Genomic DNA, 22,071 nt, shown 5'->3' on the forward strand with positions numbered 1-22,071 from the left:
CAAATCATGACACTATCACATTCCTAATGAAAACTATACAGAGAAATCTCATGTTGCTGTTTTCACTGTAAAACAATCTGAGATGCCAAATAGGAAGCAGGTTTTAAATTTTGGCATAGTTTAAAGCAATTTAGTATACGTCATGGCTATTCTTTCAATATTCGTGATTTATTTAAGTAATTTATAAGCCACATCAGGGCAGAAAGCTGGTCTCAAATCTGATTTAATTCTTAGTTCAGCACTGGTCATAGTTGCCCAAGCTTCATTAAAGACAATGAATTAATTTAAGTTTGTGAAATCTTTAAGTTATTTCAAAAATAAAATAGGATAAAATTTCAATCAATTACCAAATTTAGTGATTTTTCTGGTATGGATAACATGAAAACAAACAAAAAGGGAGTGGAAATCTGGAAAGAAATGCAGTTTCTGTTTAAATACAGGAACATCTATTATATCATCTTTTGCCAAGACACTGGCTACTGTCTAGTCCAGATATTATAGTGTGAATTTGAAGTATGCATAGAGTCTACCAAGATGTATAGACATGTACAAGCATATTCAAAACATTACTTAAAATATGGTTTTTTAGTCAGTTATCTCAACACTTCATTCTACTATGATCTCAACAGGATATCTTAAATATCACTGTGGATGTAAAACAAAGAGATCCTGCCTTGCAGCTTCAGATAATAGAATATAATGTAATTAAAGCAAAAAAATTTAACTATCCTGGAAGGTAAAATAAAATGAAATAATTTAGACAAATAATTTAAATATAAAATATAGGCATTTCTTTTTTATCTTGTCCTTTTATTATCAATTATTTAATCGAAATTTTAAAATCTGTAACAATATTTATCAAACAAGAGATTTAGAGGTTTTCAAGTACAATGAAAAGCACTGGAAAAGACCATCAAAAGGATACCATGAAATGGACATGAAAATACTAGAAAAAAACATGAAGTTCCTTGTAGGATAACATAAAATAATTTAAAAAAGCAATATATGAAACAGATCTGTCAGTGATTTCCAAGAGAGTGTAGTGAGATGGATGCTTTCACATCTGATGCACAAATGTGGAAAAGAGTGCTAAATTAATTCAGCACATCTCATCATAATTAAGTAGAGCCATCCATCCTTCTCAACAAAGACAACAGCCCAAGACAAATGTGCTCTCCTGTATCAATACTCAGGATAATACAAAACACCATACCTAACCATGCTCTGGGAATGTAACTGATATCCCCAAGAAGGCAAATTAGTTTTTAAACATTAAGAGGAGACGCTGTACATATCGCTTGCTTATTAATGAAATAGGAATTGCATTCAGAGTAACACATGAAAGCAATCAATAGGCTTAGGGCTTGAAAGAGATGTTTAACAGCTATCTACAATCCATTCAGAAAAAAAGGCAGACATAAGAGAATGCAAGACGAATCGTGTGCAAAAAGGGCTTTCCCTCATAAAAATGTTTTCGGTAATTTCTATGTAAGCTCAAATTATTACCACACAGGGGAGGTGAAAATATCCTTCTATTCATTCATGCTCTCAAGTCCCAATGATTTGCTGAGGGTTTTCTCTAAGCCAGGAAGCAAAGTGGAGATAAAAGAATGAAAAAACCCTACTCTCCAACTTTAAGATGTTTACGGTACAATAGGAGACACAGAAGAGTAAAGACACAGTGAAAACTTTAAAGGGGAATCAATACGTAGAAGTGGAACAGGGTGCCACACAAGCATCTGAGAGAGGCCCCTGAAGCAATTCGCAAAGTGCTACAGAAATGCAAGTGAGAGTTAAAAGTGGCCTGCAAAAGACCAGTTCGAGATATATTTAGGAAAAGAACTGATATGACTTAGTCACTTTCTGGGAGAAACAGTTAAGGAGGACTCCCATGTTTTGGACATAGGAAACTGATTTATGAAATACAGACCTACATCAGAGCACTGTGTGTAAGGGGCATTTGAGGGTTGCAAGGCTTGAGGGTAAACATGAGTTCAGTTTTGACCACATTACCTTTGAGGTGTCAAAATGATATCTAGTTGAACATGAAACCAGCTCTTTCGCTCCTTTTCTGTTTGTCCATTTCTGTTCCCCTCTAACCCTGAAAGAATCTAATTATAGGAATGAGATCAGTAAGCAAATGAAACCAACTCCTGACTTATGCTCTCCTGAATGCACACCATGCCCTGTCTAACCTGGTGATTCTTTTCCTAGATAAAAAGAAGAATGAGGAATGGAGTAGTTAGAGAATCACGGGCTCTCTGCCTCTAACAATCCCCTTAGCCATCCTGCTGGCAGATCACTCGGACAAGATGCCATCTGAAGAGAGAGTCAGCCAGTCTGCACGCAATGGAGATGCAGAACCCAACCTCCTGCCTTGATGATTCCCTGAGATTCTTCCCCCTTTTCTCCTGTAAAAACTGTCATGGCTGAGCAGAATCTTCAGAGCTGGTCTCTGGACACAAGTCCACCTTCTCCCCAGATTGCCGGCTTTTCTGATTAAAGCATCTTTCCCCTCTACTGACACTTGCCTCTCGAATGATTGATTGGTTTTTGAGCAGCGAGCAGCTGAACCTGAGTTCGGTAACAGAGCAATCGTATATATGATATACACATCTATCTGTCTATGTATGTCCCTATGTATGCATATCTATCTATCTATCTATCTATCTATCTATCTATCTATCTATCTATCCATCTATCTATGTGCATACGTGTATTGCTCAGAAAAAGACCTGATTTACAGGAGGCACAGTGATAGGCTCTAGCATTGATGCCAGGGCACTGCCACTATCTCCATAGCATCACCATCCCAACACTTGCCAAGAAGTTCCTCTGATAAGTACCAGCAGATAGCCAACTGAATGCACTCTCTCAGCTCTGAAAAAGGTCAGATCAAAAGCTCTGGGGCAAATGGATGTCCCTAGCTTCAAGATGGCAGAGGAGTGAGACATGGAGATCACTCTCCACTCGACAAATACATCAGAAATACATCTACATGTGGAACAACTCCTACAGAACACCTACTGAACGCTGGCAGAAGACCTCAGACCTCCCAAAAGGCAAGAAACTCCCCACGTAACTGGGTAGGGCAAAAGAAAAAAGAAAAAAACAGAGACAAAAGAATAGGGACGGGACCTGCACCTCGGGAAGGGAGCTGTGAAGGAGGAAAGGTTTCCACACACTAGAAGCCCCTTCACTGGAGGAGACTGCGGGTGCAGAGGGGGAAGCTTCAGAGCCACGGAGGAGAGCACAGCAACAGGGGTGCAGAGGGAAAAGCGGAGAGATTCCTGCACAGAGGATCGGTGCCGACTGGCACTCACTGGCCTGAGAGGCTTGTCGGCTCCCCCGCCGGGGCGGGCAGGGCTGGGAGTTGAGGCTCTGGCTTCGGAGGTCAGATGCCAGGGAGAGGACTGGGGTTGGCGGCGTGAACACAGCCTGAAGGGGGCTAGCACACCACAGCTGGCTGGGGTGGGGGGGAGACCGGGAAAAAGTCTGGACCTGCCTAACAGGCAAGAGAACATTGTTTTGGGGTGCGCGAGGAGAGGGGATTCAGAGCACCGCCTAAACGAGCTCCAGATATGAGCATGAGCCGCGGCTAAGAGCGTGGACCCCAGAGACGGGCATGAGACGCTAAGGCTGCTGCTGCCGCCACCAAGAAGCCTGTGTGCGAGCACAGGTCACTCTCCACACCCCCCTCCCACGAGCCTGTGCAGCCCGCCACTGCCAGGGTCCCGGGATGCAGGGACAACTTCCCTGGGAGAATGCACGGCGCGCCTCAGGCTGGTGCAACGTCACGCCGGCCTCTGCCGCAGCAGGCCCACCCCGCACGCCGTGCCCCTCCCTCCCCCGTGGCCTGAGTGAGCCAGAGCCCCCGAAGCAGCTGCTCATTTAACCCCGTCCTGTCTGAGCGAAGAACAGACGCCCTCAGGCGACCTACATGCAGAGGTGGGTCCAAACCCAAAGCTGAATCCCAGGAGCTGTGGGAACAAAGAAGAGAAAGGGAAATCCCTCCCAGCAGCCTCAGGAGCAGCAGATTAAATCTCCACGATCAACTTCATGTACCTGCATGTCTGGAATACCTGAATAGGCAACGAAGCATCCCAAACTTCAGGCGGTGGACTTAGTGTGATTTTGTCTGTACAGCTTTGCTCTTACCATTTGTCCTCGGGTTCTGTCTGTCCACTTTTTTTTATTTTTTAGTATTGATTTTTAGTGCTTGTTACATTTGTAGATCTGTTTTGTCAGTTTGGTTGCTCTCTTCTTTCTCTCTTTTCTTAATTGCTTTTCAATTTTTCTTTATTTTTAATTATTTTGTACTTTAATAACTTTACTTTACTTAATTTTTTTCTTTCTCACTTGCTTTTTTTCTCCCTTTTCTTCTGAGCTGTAAGGCTGAAAGGGTCTTGGTGCTCCGGCCGGGTGTCAGACCTGTGCCTCTGAGGTGGGAGAGCCGAGATCGGGACATTGGTCCAACAGAGACCTCCTGGCTCCATGTAATATCAAACAGCAAAAGCTCTACCAGAGATGTCCATTTCAATACTAACACCCAGCTCCACTCAACAACCAGCAAGCTCCAGTGCTGGACACCCTATGCCAAACAACTAGCAAGACAGGAACACAACCCCACCCATTCACGGAGAGCCCGCCTAAAATCATAATAAGGTCACAGAAACCCCAAAGCACACCACCGGACACGGTCCTGCCCACCAGAAAGACGGGATGCAGCCTCATCTACCAGAACAAAGGAACCAGTCCCATCCACCAGGAAGCCTACACAACCCACTGAACAAACCTTAGTAACTGGGAGCAGACAGCAAAAACAAAAGGAACTATGAACCTGCAGCCTGTGAAAAGGAGAACCCAAACACAGTAAGTTAAGCAAAATGAGAAGACAGAGAAACACATAGCAGATGAAGGAGCAAGGTAAAAACCCTCCAGACCAAACGAAGAGGAAATAGGCAGTCTACCTGAAAAAGAAGGCAGAGTAATGATAGTAAAGACGATCCCGAATCTTGGAACTAGAATGGAGAAAATACAAGAACGTTTAACAAGGGCCTAGAAGAACTAAAGAGCAAATAAACAATGATGAACAACATAATAAATGAAATTAAAATTTCTCTAGAAGGAATCAATAGCAGAATCACTGAGGTAGAAGAACGGATAAGTGACCTGGAAGACAAAATAGTGGAAATAACTACTGCAGAGCAGAATACAGAAAAAAGAATGAAAAGAATTGAGGACAATCTCAGAGAATTCTGGGATAACATTAACCACACCAACATTCAAAGTATAGGGGTGCCAGAAGAAGAAGAGAAAAAGAAAGAGACTGAGAAAATATTTGAAGAGATTATCGTTGAAAACTTCCTTAATGTGGGAAACGAAATAGTCAATCAACTCCAGGAAGTGCACAAAGTCCCATACAGGATAAATCCAAGGAGAAACACACCAAGACACATATAAATGAAACTATCAAAAATTAAATATAAAGAAAAAATATTAAAAGCAGAAAGGGAAAAAAACACAAATAATATACAAGGGAAACCCCATATGGTTAACAGCAGATCTTTCAGCAGAAACTCTGCAAGCCAGAAGGGAGTGGCAGGACATATTTAAAGTGATGAAAGAGAAAAACCTACAAACAAGATTACTCTACGCAGCAAGGATCTCATTCAGGTTCAACGGAGAAATTAAAATATTTACAGACAAACAAAAGCTAAGAGAATTCAGCACCACCAAACCAGCTTTACATCAAATGCTAAAGGAACTTCTCTAGGCAGGAAACACAAGACAAGGAAAAGACCTACAATAATAAACCCAAAACAATTAAGGAAATGGTAATGGGAACATACATATCGATAACTACCTTAAATGTAAATGGATTAAATGCTCCAACCAAAAGACAGAGACTGGCTGAATGGATACAAAAACAAGACCTGTATATATGCTGTCTACAAGAGACCCACTTCAGACCTAGGGACATATACAGACTGAGGGTGAGGGGATGGGAAAAGATATTCCATGCAAATGGAAATCAAAAGAAAGCTGGAGTAGCAAGTCTCATATCAGACAAAATAGACTTTAAAGAATGTTACAAGAGATAAAGAAGGACACTACATAATGATCAAGGGATCAATCCAAGAAGAAGACATAACAATTGTAAATATTTATGCACCCAACATAGGAGCACCTCAATACATAAGTCAAATGCTAACAGCCATAAAAGGGGAAATCGACAGGAACACAATCATAGTAGGGGACTTTAACACCCCACTTTCACCAATGGACAGATCTTCCAAAATGAAAATAAATAAAGAAACACAAGCTTTAAATGACACATTAAACAAGATGGACTTAATTGATATTTATAGGACATTCGATCCAAAAACAACAGAATACATTCCTTCTCAAGTGCTCATGGAACATTCTCCAGGATAGATCATATCTTGGGTCACAAATCAAGCTTTGATAAATTTAAGAAAACTGAAATTGTATCCAAGTATCTTTTCTGACCACAACACTATGAGACTAGATATCAGTTACAGGAAAAAATCTGTAAAAAATACAAACACATGGAGGCTAAATAATACACTACTAAATAACCAAGAGACCAGTGAAGAAATCAAAGAGGAAATCAAAAAATACCTAGAAACAAATGACAATGAAAACACGATGACCCAAAACCTATGGGATGCAGCAAAAGCAGTTCTATGAGGGAAGTTTATAGCAAGACAATCCTACCTCAAGAAACAAGAAACTCCTCAAATAAACAACATAACCTTATACCTAAAGCAATTATAGAAAGAAGAACGAAAAAACCCCAAGGTTAGCAGAAGGAAAGAAATCATAAAGATGAGATCAGAAATAAATGAAAAAGAAATGAAAGAAATATAGCAAAGATCAATAAAAATTAAAGCTAGTTCTTTGAGAAAGTAAACAAAATTGATAAACCATTAGCCAGACTCATCAAGAAAAAAGGGAGAAGACTCAAAGCAACAGAATTAGAAATGAAAAGGGAGTGGTAACAACTGATACTGCAGAAATACAAAGGATCATGAGCAATTACTACAAGCAACTATATGCCAATAAAATGGACAACCTGGAAGAAATGGAAAAATTCTTAGAAAAGCACAACCTTCTGAGACTGAACCAGGTAGAAATAGAAAATATAAACAGACCAATCACAAGCACTGAAATTGAGACTATGATTTAAAATCTTCCAACAAACAAAAGCCCAGGACCAGATGGCTTCACAGGAGGATTCTATCAAACATTTAGAGAATAGCTAACACCCACCGTTCTCAAACTCTGCCAAAACATAGCAGAGGGAGGAACACTCCAAAACTCATTCTACGAGGCCACCATCACCCTGATACCAAAACCAGACAAAGATGTCACAAAGAAAGCAAACTACAGGCCAATATCACTTATGAACATAGATGCAAAGATCCTCAACAAAATACTAGGAAACAGAATCAAGGAGCACATTAAAAGGATCATACACCATGATCAAGTGGGGTTTATCCCAGGAATGCAAGGATTCTTCAATATACGCAAATCAATCAATGCAATACACCATATAACAAACTGAAGGAGAAAAACAATATGATCATCTCAATAAATGCAGAAAAAGCTTTGGACAAAATTCAACCCTCATTTATGATAAAAACCCTCCAGAAAGCAGGCATAGAGAGAACTTACCTCAACATAATAAAGGCCATATATGACAAACCCACAGCCAACATCGTTCTCAATGGTGAAAAACTGAAAGCATTTCCTCTAAGATCAGGAACAACACAAGGTTGTCCACTTTCACCAGTACAATTCAACATAGCTTTGGAAGTTTTGGCCACAGCAATCAGAGAAGAAAAAGAAATAAAAGGAATCCAAATCGCAAAAGAAGAAGTAAAGTTGTCACTGTTTGCAGATGACATGGTACCATAGAGAGAGAATCCTAAAGATGGTACCAGAAAACTACTAGAGCTAATCAATGAATTTTGTAAAGTAGCAGGATACAAAATTAATGCACAGAAATCTCTTGCATTCCTATACACTAATGATAAAAAAATCTGACAGAGAAATTAAGGAAACACTCCCATTTACCACTGCAACAAAAAGAATAAAATACCTAGGAATAAACTAGAACAGAACTAGTTCACAGAACTAGAACAGAACTAGTTCACAGAACTAGAACAAAAAATTTCACAATTTGTATGGAAACACAAAAGACCCCGAATAGCCAAAGCAATCTTGAGAACAAAAAACGGAGCTGGAGGAATCAGGCTTCCAGACTTCACACTACACTACAAAGCTACAGTAATCAAGACAGTATGGTACTGGCACAAAAACAGAAATACAGATCAATGGAACAGGATAGAAAGCCCAGAGATAAACCCACGCACATACAGTCACCTTATTTTTGATAAAGGAGGCAGGAATATACAATGAAGAAAAGACAGCCTCTTCAATAAGTGGTGCTGGGAAAACTGGTCAGCTAGGTGTATAAGAATGAAATTAGAAAACTCCCTAACACTATACACAAAAATAAACACAAAATTCATTAAAGACTTAAATGTAAGGCCAGACACTACCAAACTCTTAGAGGAAAACATAGGCAGAACACTCTATGACATACATCACAGCAAGATCCTTTTTGACCCACCTTCTAGACAAACGGAAATAAAAAGAAACATAAACAAATGGACCTAATGAAACTTAAAAGCTTTTGCACAGCAAAGGAAACCATAAACAAGACGAAAAGACAACCTCAGAACTGGAGAATATATTTGCAAATGAAGCAACTGACAAAGGATTAATCTCCAAATGTTAAAAGCAGCTCATGTAGCTCAGTATCAAAAAAAACAAACAACCCAATCCAAAAATGGGCAGAAGACCTAAACAGACATTTCTCCAAAGAAGATATACAGACTGCCAACAAACACATGAAAGGATGCTCAACATCACTAATCATTAGAGAAGTGCAAATCAAAACTACAGTGAGGTATCATCTCACACCAGTCAGAATGGCCATCATCAAATAATCTACAAACAAGAGAACAAACGTATGGACACCAAGGTGGGGAAAGCAGTGGAGGGTGGTAGTGGTGCTGTGATGAATTGGGAGATTGGGATTGACATATATACACTAATATGTATAAAATGGGTAACTAATAAGAACCTGTTGTGTAAAAAAATAAATAAAATTTAAAAAATAATTTTAAGAAAAGAAAAAAAATTCTATGGTGAACTTTAGGTTGAATTAGTTCTTCTTTTATCCATAAACTGAATTAACCAGAGCCTCATCCAAAGCTTAAAGTACCTGTAAACAAAATCACTCTGTATAAGTGAGAAAAGCAAAAAAAAAAAATTCTGCAAACAATAAATGCTAGAGAGGGTGTAGAGAAAAGGGAACCCTCTTGCACTGTTGGTGGGAATGTAAATGGATACAGCCACTATGGAGAACAGTATGGAGGTTCCTTAAAAAACTACAAATAGAACTACCATATGACCCAGCAATCCCACTACTGGGCATAAACCCTGAGAAAACCATAATTCAAAAACAGTCATGTACCACAATTTTCATTGCAGCTCTATCTACAATAGCCTGGAGATGGAAGCAACCTAAGTGTCCATCATCGGATAAATGGATAAAGAAGATGTGGCACATATATACAATGGAATATTACTCAGCCATAAAAAGAAATAAAACTGAGTTATTTGTAGTGAGGTGGATGGATGTAGAGTCTGTCATACAGAGTGAAGTAAGTCAGAAAGAGAAAAATAAATACCGTATGCTAACACATATATATGGAAACTAAAAAAAAAAAAAAATGGTCTTGAAGAACCTAGGGGCAGAACAGGAATAAAGATGCAGATGTAGAAAATGGACTTGAGGATGTGGGGAGGGGGAAGGGTAAGCTGGGACAAAGTGAGAGAGTGGCATGGACATATATACACTACCAAGTGTAGAATAGCTAGTGGGAAGCAGCCGCATAGCACAAGGAGATCAGCCCGGTGCTTTGTGACCATCTAGAGGGGTGGAATAGGGAGAGTGCGAGGGAGACGTAAGAGGGAGGAGATATGGGTATATATGTATAGCCGATTCACTTTGTTATACAGCGGAAACTAACAACCATTGTAAAGCAATCATACTCCAATAAAGATGTTAAGAAAAAAAAAAAGAATGCCCCTAAAGCAAGTATCAAGCAATGAAGTTGGGGAATAAGCAGTCCTATGGTAAGACATATCTGAGGTGTTTTCCACAACATCTCCCAGGGTTTTCCAGTGAGATGGAGCCTCGCTTGCCCACAAGGATAAGCATCAGGCCAGGCACCTTTTAGTGGCTGCTTTCCCTTCCCTGTCTTACTTCTTCACCCTACTTCTCCAGGTTCACTCTGTGATTACCTCTTTAAAACTATTGCAGACAAATCTGTCTCAGAGTCTGCTTTAAGGGAACCCAATCTTAGACATAGGCATATAAATTATACTATACTTGGCAAGAACTGTCCCTTGAATACAGAGTGATGGTCAAAATTCCCTAAGAAACACAATTATTTCTGTAGTGTTATGAAACTTGTAGTTTGTTACACCTGGAGATATTTTTAAATAATTAAAAAAATCTGTCACAGGTACATTTTACTCTTTCTTTGAACTTTTTAATTATCACTGATACTCTGTTCAGAGTCTACTCTATGCCTATGAAATAAAGCTATCAGGACTATTTTTATATGTACAGTGTGTACACATAAAATCATGTACACAAATTACATTAAAAATAGCCTTAATTAGTAGACTATTAGTAGTAAAGTTACCTTCTTTACATAGATGTCTGTAATTAAGTTTTTCAATTAGACCACACTGAAAACTCATATTTTGTGCTTATAATTATTCCTGAAATATTGAAAAATCACACTTTACACATTAGACTATCGAGGTTTAAGTGATGGCTTTGCCACTTACTACCTGTGTGACAACGGGCAAATTATTTAACTACTATAAGGGTAGTTTTCTTATGTGGAGCAATTAAGAAGCAAAAGGTTATACCTTCTTCATAATGTGTAATAAGAATTAAATTAGATAATTTAAATTAGATAATCCATACAAAGTATTACATCTGATAATAGCAAGAGTTTGATAAATACTATCATTATTGCTGTTGCTGTTACTTTAACAGTTACTGTTTTACCTGTCAAGTCCTCTGTGGAAGGACCTAGGGAACTAGTAGAGATGAGAACTGCATGAGAGAAAGTGAGAGACACTTATGATACATAAATGAATAAATTATGGTTTCTTCCCTGAAGGATTCACAGACTGGTGGACAAATATATAAAATAATTAGACTCAAATGAGACAAGTGACATAATAGATGGCACACAGGCAATGAAAAGCCCGAAGGAAGTATGGTTAACTTTGTCTGAAAGAATGAGGGACGTCTTTATAGATGAGTCTGTATGCTGAGAACAGATCATGTACGATCTTGAAGTGATTCTAAGAAATCTGGACATTAGCCTGCAGTCAACGTGAAGTATTTCACATATTGTTAATGATGAGGAAGACAGGATCACGTTTACATATTCCTCTGGCATCCGGGCAAATGATGCACTGAAGACAGTAGAAACGAAAGGAAAAAAGATTAGAGACTGTAATACTCTGGGCAAAAACAATGAGGGCGCTGATCTGATTTTTACTCTAAGGAAAATCAGCCTGTTTGTGATGGTGCCCGAACTGATTAAATTATACTTAGTTATTCTAGCACGTAAGCTGCTCCAGAGGAAACTGAATTCACTCTCAAAGTCAGCCCATTGGATTGGCCAAGTTGTGGTCCAGATGACTGCTTCTCATTATTACTAGAAATATTGAAGAGTATCCAGGGTTTTATTAAGAATCTGCAACCTGTGTATTTTAGATTTAATCTCAAGTCAGGCTGAGAATGGGAAATTTGTGAAATGGGAAGACAATGTGTCACTGTGGAACTGTGTTGAAGAAATAAGTAAAATGAAGTCAGACAATTTGTCTGCTTATGGTTACAAATTTATAGGCAGCAAATTTATAAAAAGAAAATAGGGACAATTTAAAACATTTGTTGCATTAAATTGATAGGAATATGGGTGAAGATGCCTGTATTATTGCATTTCATATTGCTGTATTATTTTCAAATAAGCCTTCACATAAAATTAACTTGGAGTTTAGGAATGGCTCAGAGATGAGGAAATGCCTTTGTTAAGTAACAATTTATCTAAATGAATGGAAAAAACATGCTTAAATGCACCAGAGAGATGAAAGAAATAGTTTAAATTCTTAAAAAGCTACTTGTGAGAAATGACAAATCATGAAGGCATTTTAAAAGCTGACAAAAAACCAAATCAGTCTGTAAACATTCTGCTAAACCATTCACAGTAATGAAAATAAAATTCAATAGAAAATTTCTCATAGGCTTTTAAGTTTCCCCAAAATAGAACACACACATTTTCTGATATTCTCTATTGGCATTTAATAAACTGAGAGATTTAAAAATAGATTTAGTTTAACAACATTGTTTATTTTAAACATACTTAACTGTCATTCCTTTCAGAGTTACGTTAATTTATCTTCATAATTTCATTGGTTTCACAAAAAATAAGTGTTTCTTTTGACTATAGGAATAAGCCAATTTTTTAAAAAAATAGAGATACATGAAATAAGTACTAGACTTATTTGTGACTTTTTTTTGTCTAAAAGAGATATTTTACTGTTCATGCAAGAATGTCAACCTTTATACTGTTAGCGTTTAGGTAAACTTGCATTTAAGGTTCTTAAGACCTTCATAAACATTCTTTCTCACTGCCTAAGCTGAGTATTTAGTTTTGGACACAGTGTCAAAACTCACATTTTAAAAATTCAAATTTTCGGACTGTAAGATTTGACTAGAATGTTTGAATAAAAGTATTTGCATATTTTAATCCTTAGATCATTCTGTTAGCTTATCTCAAGTATGACTTTATTTTTTGTTTTACTGGATTTTTCTATCTATTTATATTAAACAGATCAGTCAGGGTGTTATGTTATGGTCATAAATAACCCTAAATCCCAATGACCCAAAAAAGTGAATATTCTCTTTCTTGCATCTTCTGCTTATTCATCACTGGTTTGCGAGAGGGTCTCTGCCTGTTCTCACTGACAACAGCCAACATTTGGACCACTGTCAATCACTGTGCCAATGAGAACAGTGATGGGTCTCAAGCTAGTAATTAAATGGTCTGTCTCTAAAACGACATAGTTCTCTCTGCTTACAAATAGCTGGTCGGAACTATTCACCCTGGCATGAGAGCCCAGGAAGCGCAATCCTATATAGTGCAGAAGAATTGTAGCCAGAAATAGTGGGCAAACAACACAAATGAACATGACCATCTTAGTCTTCTGCCTTCTTTCAAATAAAAAAGGAAATAGGAAAAAGGAAACTGCCTGTTATACTATATTATATGGAAACATTAAAGAGATTCAGTTTCTTCACAAAGAAAAAAAAAACAAGAAAAACCTGATCATATATATTTGAGGTGTCCCATCTACAGAAGCATAGTTAGCTGTAGGCACATTTTTAGAGCTGCAACCACACTTATGGTATCATCAAGTTTAGTCCCTCATTTAATTGAAAACTGAGACATGTTTTAGAGAGTAAAACAAAAATTATTTTAACAATCAATTTGGTAAAACAGTGTAAGTGGGTGAAGAGGTTATACAGTGATGGGGCACTATTCCTGACTCAAAGAGTTTACAATTTTTTGAAAGGTATTTATAACTCACACAGCTGGATAACACAGAGCAATGAACTAGAATCTGACATTCTTCAGTTTTGACTACATCATCTTTTGGAAATGCCATTCTATCATTGGCCTTTTAAGACATCTTCATATTAATGCAATCAATTAAATTATATAAATGCTGTAATATTTTAAAGTGATGTAGGCAATTACTTTATTAGACCAAACATTTCTGTGAAATGTATTATCTATTCTCCATTAATACTTTTGGAAACAAAAGTTTCAATACACACTCTAAGAGGGCCTGGACCACTGAACCAATGGGCCATCTGGATCACCAGATTATACTATTAGGGGAATAAAACAAACAGACATTATGCCCACTATATCTAATATTCCTTTATTAGTGTTGTATATTTTAATAAAAATAGAGAGCTTTGCTATTTCTAGCTAATAATATTTCTAGCTGAGATGATCACTAAGATTTCCTCTTTTAACAAAGATGGAGCAACATGGACCATATGTACCCTTCCACTTGACCAACTAAACAGCTAGATTAAAAATATGAAACAATGGTTTTTCAAGACATTGGCCAAAAAATATAGATACCTTTAAGAAACAGGAGACAAACAAGTTTGCCTGCTTATACTCTAGACTGAAATTCCAGGCAATGATGAAGTTAGGAGAACCCCAAGTGGATCCAAGTGATCTCCCTAAATTGTGGAAATAAAGCCAAGAATCTAGGGTTATCAAGGTAGATAGAGTTTGCAGGATACAATTCTCTCTCTAAAGGAGAGAATTGTATAGAAAAAAACCTAGGAGATCCACAGAGTCCCCTTGAGTCTTCAGCTGAGTACTGATAAGTTCATGTGTGTGAAGAAACAACCCTGAACTGAGGAATGAACCACCAGAAAAGATTAGAGGGATCAATAACTCATACAGGGCATGAAATACTTCTTGTTCTCAGCAGGCATAATGGAAAAACTTATATCTCATGGAGAATTGGGTAGAGTATTGGAAAAAGGGTTAGAAAGGATGGACAATTAGCCCAGGACTAAATACAGTTCTGGTTCAACTTAACAAAGCTTTAGAGCAATACTTAACAGTATCAAACTGTTTCTAAGTTATTGTATTGTATCACAGGTAAAAGCTCAATTATACTTATAGGAATATCAAAATATTTTACAACTTAAAAAGTAAAATTCAAATGTCTGACAACCAAGAGAAACTACAAACCTTTCAAAGAAGCAGGAAAATAAGAAATCAAATGAAAAATCATTTAAGTGAAATTGACACAGAAGATAGACTAGGCAATGATATTAAAATAGTTATTGTGGCTGTTTTCCAGATGTTCAGGAAGCTAAAGGAATACATGAACATGTTAAGAGTCACAGAAGATATTAAAAATGCCCAAATACAACTTCTAGAGAGTAAAACTACAGTATATGAGATGAAAAATACATTGGACAAAATTTAAGGCAGAGGGGCTTCCCTGGTGACGCAGTCGTTGAGAGTCTGCCTGCCAATGCAGGGAACATGGGTTCGAGTCCTGGTCCGGGAAGATCCCACATGCCGTGGAGCAACTAAGTCCATGCGCCACAACTACTGAGCGTGCATGTCTGGAGCCTGTGCTCCGCAACAAGAGAGGGTGCGATAGTGAGAGGCCCGCACACTGCGATGAAGAGTGGCCCCCGCTTGCCACAACTAGAGAAAGCCCTCGCACAGAAACGAAGACCCAACACAGCAAAAATAAATAAATAATTTTAAAAAAAATTAAGGCAGATTAGTATTGCCAAAGAAAAGATCAGTAAACTTGAAGACATGAAAATAGAACTGTCCAAAATTAACAAAAAAAGAGGAAAAAAAGAACATAAAATGAACAGAGCATCAGTATTGTGGGACAACTTCAAGAGGCCTAATGTGTGTGTACTTAAAGTATCCAAAAAGAAGGCAAGGGAGACATAAAAAAGTATTTGAAGATACATATGAAAGTTTTGAAGATTTAATGAAAATGTGACGCACTAAGCTTCAAAAAGGTCAATGAACTCTGAGCACAATAAACATGAAGAAAACTACATTAATGCCTACCATAACTCAACTGTTAAAATCAATGATAAAGAGACCATCTTAAAAGTAACCAGAGAAAAAAAAAGACACATAAGTCTAGTGGAAAATGGCTAAGAGTGACAGCAGACTTCTTGTTAAAAATGATGCAAGATAGTAAGGGAGTGGAGAAACATCTTTAAGTACAGAAAAGAAAAATTCAGAAAAAGAGAAAAAAAATCAACCTAGTTTTCTTTAGTCAATGAAAATACATTTAAAAGACAAAGGTAAAATAAAAAAATCTCAGACATGCAAATATTGATCAGGAGATCCACACAAAAGTAAACGTTACAGGAATTACTTCAGAACAATTAAATGGAAGCCTATATATAGACAAAAAATAAAAAGCAACATAAAAGAATTTTGTGGGCACCCTGGAAGAGACAGCACAGCAGAAACTCTTACACTAAATAGCTCTGTTGCAAAAGCTCCATGTCAGCAACTGTAATTAAGAGACCTAGGGCTCACTTCCCCCACCATGCCCACAAAAAGAGGGCAGGCCAACAATGTTGGACTCCAATCACCCTAACACCGCTCACATTTAGGGTGAAGGTTCCAAGGCAGACTAGTTTCCTCCTAAGATAAGGAACAAGACAAGGATGTCTGCTCTCACCACCTTTATTTAACATTGTACTGGTACTTCTCCTCAAGGAAATTAGGCAAGATAAGAAAATAAAAGGCATTCAAATAGAAAAGAAAGAATTAAAACTATTTCTACTTGTATATGACATGACATTATATATTCTAAATAATACACACATGCAAAAACACACACAAACATACCTGCACACAAATTAGAATAATCTCAGTAAAGTTGCAGAATACAAGCTCAATATACAAAATCAAATGTACTTTTATAGGTGAGCAATAAAAAATGCTAAAAATAAAATTAGGATGACAGCGTCATTTGCAATAGCATGAAGAAGAAATTACTTAGAAAAATATTTAACACAACAAGCTCAAGACTTGTATGCTAAAAACTACAAATCACTATTGAAAGAAATTACAGGGCCATCTAAATAAATGGAAACACATCCTGTGCTCTGGATCAGAAAACAATAGTAAGATGGCAATATTCCCCAAATTTGTGTACAGATTCAACACAAACCACATAAAAATCCCAGGTGTCTTTTTGTTTTATGACAAATTTATTTTAAAATTCATACGGTTATGTAAGTGTTATGAATCAACTGTATTCTCCATAAATTCATCTGCTCAAGTCTTAGCCTCAGTACCTCAGAATGTGACTGTACTTAGAGATAGGGTCTTAAAAGAGGTAATTAACTTAAAATGAAGTTACTAGGGTGGACCCTAAATCAACATGAATGATGTTTTTATGAGACAAGAAAATCTGGACACAAACAGACATCGAGAGAAGACCAGGTGAACACACAGGGTGAAGATGGACATCTACATGTACATGAGAAGGGTCTTAGAAGAAACTAAACCTGCTGACATCTTGACCTCAGACTATGATCCGGAATCATGAGAAAATAAATTTCTATTGTTTAAGTCACACAAAATAAGAATTTTGTGGGAAAATGATAAAATTACTATTTTATTTTACTTAAATCATTTAAAAAGATAAGTGATTAGTCTATAGCAAAAATAATAGCAACATATTTTGACATTTATAACATGAGTTGAAACAAAATACATGGCAACAATAACATAAAGGCCAGAAGTGGAGAAATGGATGTATACTGTTGTCTGGTTCTTTTACTACAAATGAAGTCATATAATATTACTTAAAAGAAGACCATGATACGTTGTTATATTCCATCAGCATTAAAGCAATGCTAAAATAACACAACATAAATTAAAATAACATAGTTATATCTACTATGCCCTCCCCCAAAGAAGACTAAATGGAATGATTACATATGTAATTAATTCAAAAGAAGTTAGAAACAGACGAAAGGGGGAAAAGGCTTAATGGTTTATAAATAGAAAAGCAATAGTCATGTGATATATTTGGGTAAAACATATCAAAAATTATATTCAATGTAAATGGTCTAAACATGCACATAAAAAGCAGACTGATCTCTGTTGCCTCCAAGAAACTCATTCTTAATGTAAAGATGCAAATAAAAGTAAATGCACAGAATATATACAATGCCAACACTAATAAAAAGAAAGCTAAAGTGGCTTTAATGTAGCCAACAAAATAGATTTCAAAGCAAAGAATAGTACCACGATATAAAAGTTTATTTCTTCATAAAAGGTCAGTTTATCAGGAGGACGTAACAATCCAAATATTTATGCAGCTAATAATAGAAATATATGAAGCAAAAGTTGAGAGAACTGCAAGGAAATACAGATAATCCAAAAATTACAAGAAGTTTACTCTCTGGATTTATTTTGAAATAACAAATCTTCGTAATAATAATAATAAATCTTCTTTTCCAGTTAAGGTGAAAGCTTAGATTATTGATTTAAGGCCATTTTTCATTCTTTTTACAAGCACTGAATTATAGATGATTAGAATAAGTTTACTCTAAGTACTTCTTTAAATATATCAGTTTTAAGAAATATTTTTATTTCAAAATATTTTCTAATTTCCCTTGAAACTTCCTTTTTGATATATTGATTACTTAAAAATGTGCTTTTTACTTCCAATTGCATGGCAATATTCCTGTTATCTTCCTGTCATTTAATTTTTAATTTAATTCTATTATTATGGTCAGAGAATATACTTTGTATGATTTCAATCTTTTCAAACTTGCAGTCTTTGTTGTATGACCCAGGATATGGCCTGACTTGATGAGTGTTTCATGCACACTTGAGAAGAATATATATTCTGCTGTTTTGAGGTGGAGTTTTTTCTGTTTTATCTTTACATTTTATATTTTCCCTTTTCTACATTCTTTGGGTTATTTTTCCATCTTTTAGTACTCTATTTTAACACATCCATTGTGATTTTGATGTTATTTTGCATAATATTTTAGTGGTAGCTTTAGGGATTACAAAATACATACTTTCTGTTTCAAGTCTATTTAAAATTAATACTGTACCACTTCACTTTTATATAATATACAAATCTTATTACCATATAGCTCCCTTTACGCCCTCTCTTTTATGCTATAGTTGTCTTACAAGTTTATATACATGGAAAACCATCAGGAATATTGTATTTTTGTTTTAAACTGTCAAACATGTTTTCAGGAACTCAAGAACTCGGCATTATTTTATTGCTATTTTGAATTCTCATGTCCTTTCCTCCTCCACCTATTGCTATTTTTTTCAACACTGTCAATTAGCTGGACCATACATCTGTATAGGTCTGATAGTTGAGTTCAGTGGGATGACAGTAGCATGTGTTTACTCCTTCTTCTCCAGAAACCAGAATGCTGTTGGCAGGCTATTAATTACAGATGTGACATATATTTTTTTAAATAAATTTATTTATTTTATTTTTGGCTGCGTTGGGTCTTCGTTGTTGCCCGTGGGCTTTTCTCTAGTTGTGGCGAGCGGGGACTACTCTTCGTTGCGGTGTGTGAGCTTCTCAATGCAGTGGCTTCTCTTGTTGCAGAGCACGGGCTCCAGGCGCACGGGCTTCAGTAGTTGTGGCACGTGGGCTCAGTAGCTGTGGCTTGTGGGCTCTAGAGCACAGGCTCAGTAGTTGTGGCTTATGGGCTTAGCTGCTCCACAGCACGTGGGATCTTCCCAGACCAGGGCTCGAACCCGTGTCCCCTGTATTGGCAGGCAGATTCCTAACCACTGCATCACCAGGGAAGCTCCAGATGTCATATTTGATAGCTATAGTGATATTCAGGTTTTCTGCTTCATTTTAGGACAGTTTCCATTGAATTGTCGAGAAAATTTTATATTTCACCTAAGTGTCAAATTTTTTGCATGATGATGTTTATAATATCCCTTCATTATATCTTAAATGTCTATTGGAAGTTGAATAATACCTATTCTTTCATACTGATAGTGGTACTTGGTAGTTTCTCCCTCTTTTGTTTTTCCTTAGAGATAATTTCTGGGAATTTAGAAATTTTATTAATCCATTCAAAATTCTAAATTTTGAAATTATAACCTTTTTGACAGTCACTGAATTATTATTTCCTTTTTTATACTTATTTACCTAGATGATTAATTTGAAAATTTTCATACTTAATTTAAACACTTAAACCTATACATTTTCCTATAAGCAGCGCTTTATATGTAAAGCCTATACACAAGCTTTGGGATGTAGTTACATTAACATTCCACTTGAAATACTTTTTAATTTTTCCAGTTTCACATTTGACCTGTAGGTAATTCAAAAATGTGTTATTTAATTTCTAAATATTTGCAACTTTTCTGCATATATTATTATTATTGATTTTTAATTTAATTCAAATTTGGTCAGAGAACATATTCAGTATTATTCAATCTGTTGAAATTTATTGAGAGTTGTTTATTCATAAACATAGGCCTATTTGGGTAAATATTCCACGTGCCACCGAAAAACAAGGTTGATTACGAAATTATTGACTGTAGGATTCAATAAATGTAAGTAAATTAAGCCAACTTACTGATTTATATACACACACACACGCACATACATATATCCTTCATGTGAAACATATAACACTTGGGACATTTTTCATGTAATGCTAGATGTACTAAAATGTTATTGCATAGTAATGGCAATAATAAACAGGGAGGGAGTTATATTTTGGGCTTCCTTTAGGGCCCAACATTTGAAATATTTATGATTTTGTTCTATTTTGTAATAATCATGAAAATCCTCTGAAATGGTGATAAAGACAGTGCCAACCCACTTCCAGTCAGTTTAACTGGGATACGTGTGGGAGGGAAAACAATTCAAAATACTACAGTGCTTGACCTCATGGCTATTGCAGACTAGGTTTTTTTGGTTTTTTCTTTGTACCTTTTGACCACCTTTTGATACATTTACGAGTGCCAGTTTACAGCACCTTGGACAGACCCCAAATTAAGTGATTTATTACCTGTCTATCAAAAATCCTTGTAAAACGGTTTTCCTGATAGATGACAATTCAGACAATTGTGTGAAGTTCTGTTTTAAACAGATTTCCTAACAAGATTATCAGAATAGCTAAGTGTATTATTGTTAGTGAACCACAATTTTTTAAATCTCATCAAAGAAATCATTCATGTTCAGGAAGGGAAGAAAACTTCTTTATTTTCTTTTAACTTTATGCCATTGTATGCCTTCTTGCAAAGCCATTTTGGTTCAGCTAAAGTTCTCTCAGTCTCATTCTCAATTGTAACAGAATAAAATGTCATCTTGGCATCTGGCTACTGACAAGCAGACTATACAGCATATCTGTATGTCATTTCCAAGCATCAATTTACATAGTAATTGTTTTAATGTCAGCTTATTCAATTTTCAATGGCTAGTTTTAGTCACACTGTTTTTCTGTTCTAATCTTGCCATGCCAGTTGGGTTTGATAAAGCAATAATAACTGGTTAACTTATTTGCCTTTGACAGGCCTGAAAAATTAGTTTGGGCTGCTGAATATATAACGCGGAAGGTATGAGTGACTTGGGCAAGAAAAATGTTGGTGGCGTTGTCATGTCTGGAGTCAAATTAGGGCTCTGAAGATCTGGTGGAAGCTGAGGAAATCAATATCTATTAGAAGTTGGGGCTGATTGCTGGAGGGAAACACCAGTTATAGGGGTCATTTTACACATACGGAAGTAGTGATGTTTTTATAATATGGGATTAAATTTAAGCCAGAATAATGAACTAAATATTTTTAAATATTAAGAACTAACTTCTCCACTTTTGTAGAGAAGAATGCTTTCCACAGCAGCAGTTCCAGATTTTTAATGGAATTTTATCAGAAAATAAGTGTTTCTGTTACTGAAACAGTTGAATCGCACAAAAAAATAACAGGTACTTATCACTACACACCAGTTAGAGAACCCTAGAGATTCATACTTATTACATGGATTCAGATGAGAAGGTCTACCGGAGTAATTAATCACTTGATTTGGTAAAAACGAAGTAAATAACATTATTTGACTAGGAGAAAACTGAAAGTGATTTATCTTTTTTTCAAACAGCTTTAGGGAGATATTCACATACCATCTAATTTATTTGTTGTACCAGTTAAAGTGTACAATTCATTGATTTTTAGTTTATCCACAGATATGTGCAACCCTTAGCACAACAGATTTTAGAATATATTCATCAACTTAAAAAGAAATCTCATAGCCTTAGTTATAACTCCCCTGTTCTTTATCCACTGACAG

The 22,071-nt window shown here is 36.4% G+C and overlaps 1 protein-coding gene across 1 annotated transcript in view; it reads right to left on the reverse strand.

Moving 5' to 3' along the window:
* Nucleotides 1-22,071, reverse strand: part of GALNTL6 (polypeptide N-acetylgalactosaminyltransferase like 6) — a gene marked incomplete at both ends in the record, with an annotated part of 1,149,883 nt that overhangs the window by 629,006 nt on the left and 498,806 nt on the right. The gene's annotated exons all lie outside the window — the stretch shown is intronic.

Source organism: Grampus griseus (assembly GCF_964374135.1).
Source record: "Grampus griseus genome assembly, chromosome: 6".
Classification (NCBI taxonomy): Eukaryota; Metazoa; Chordata; class Mammalia; order Artiodactyla; family Delphinidae; genus Grampus; species Grampus griseus.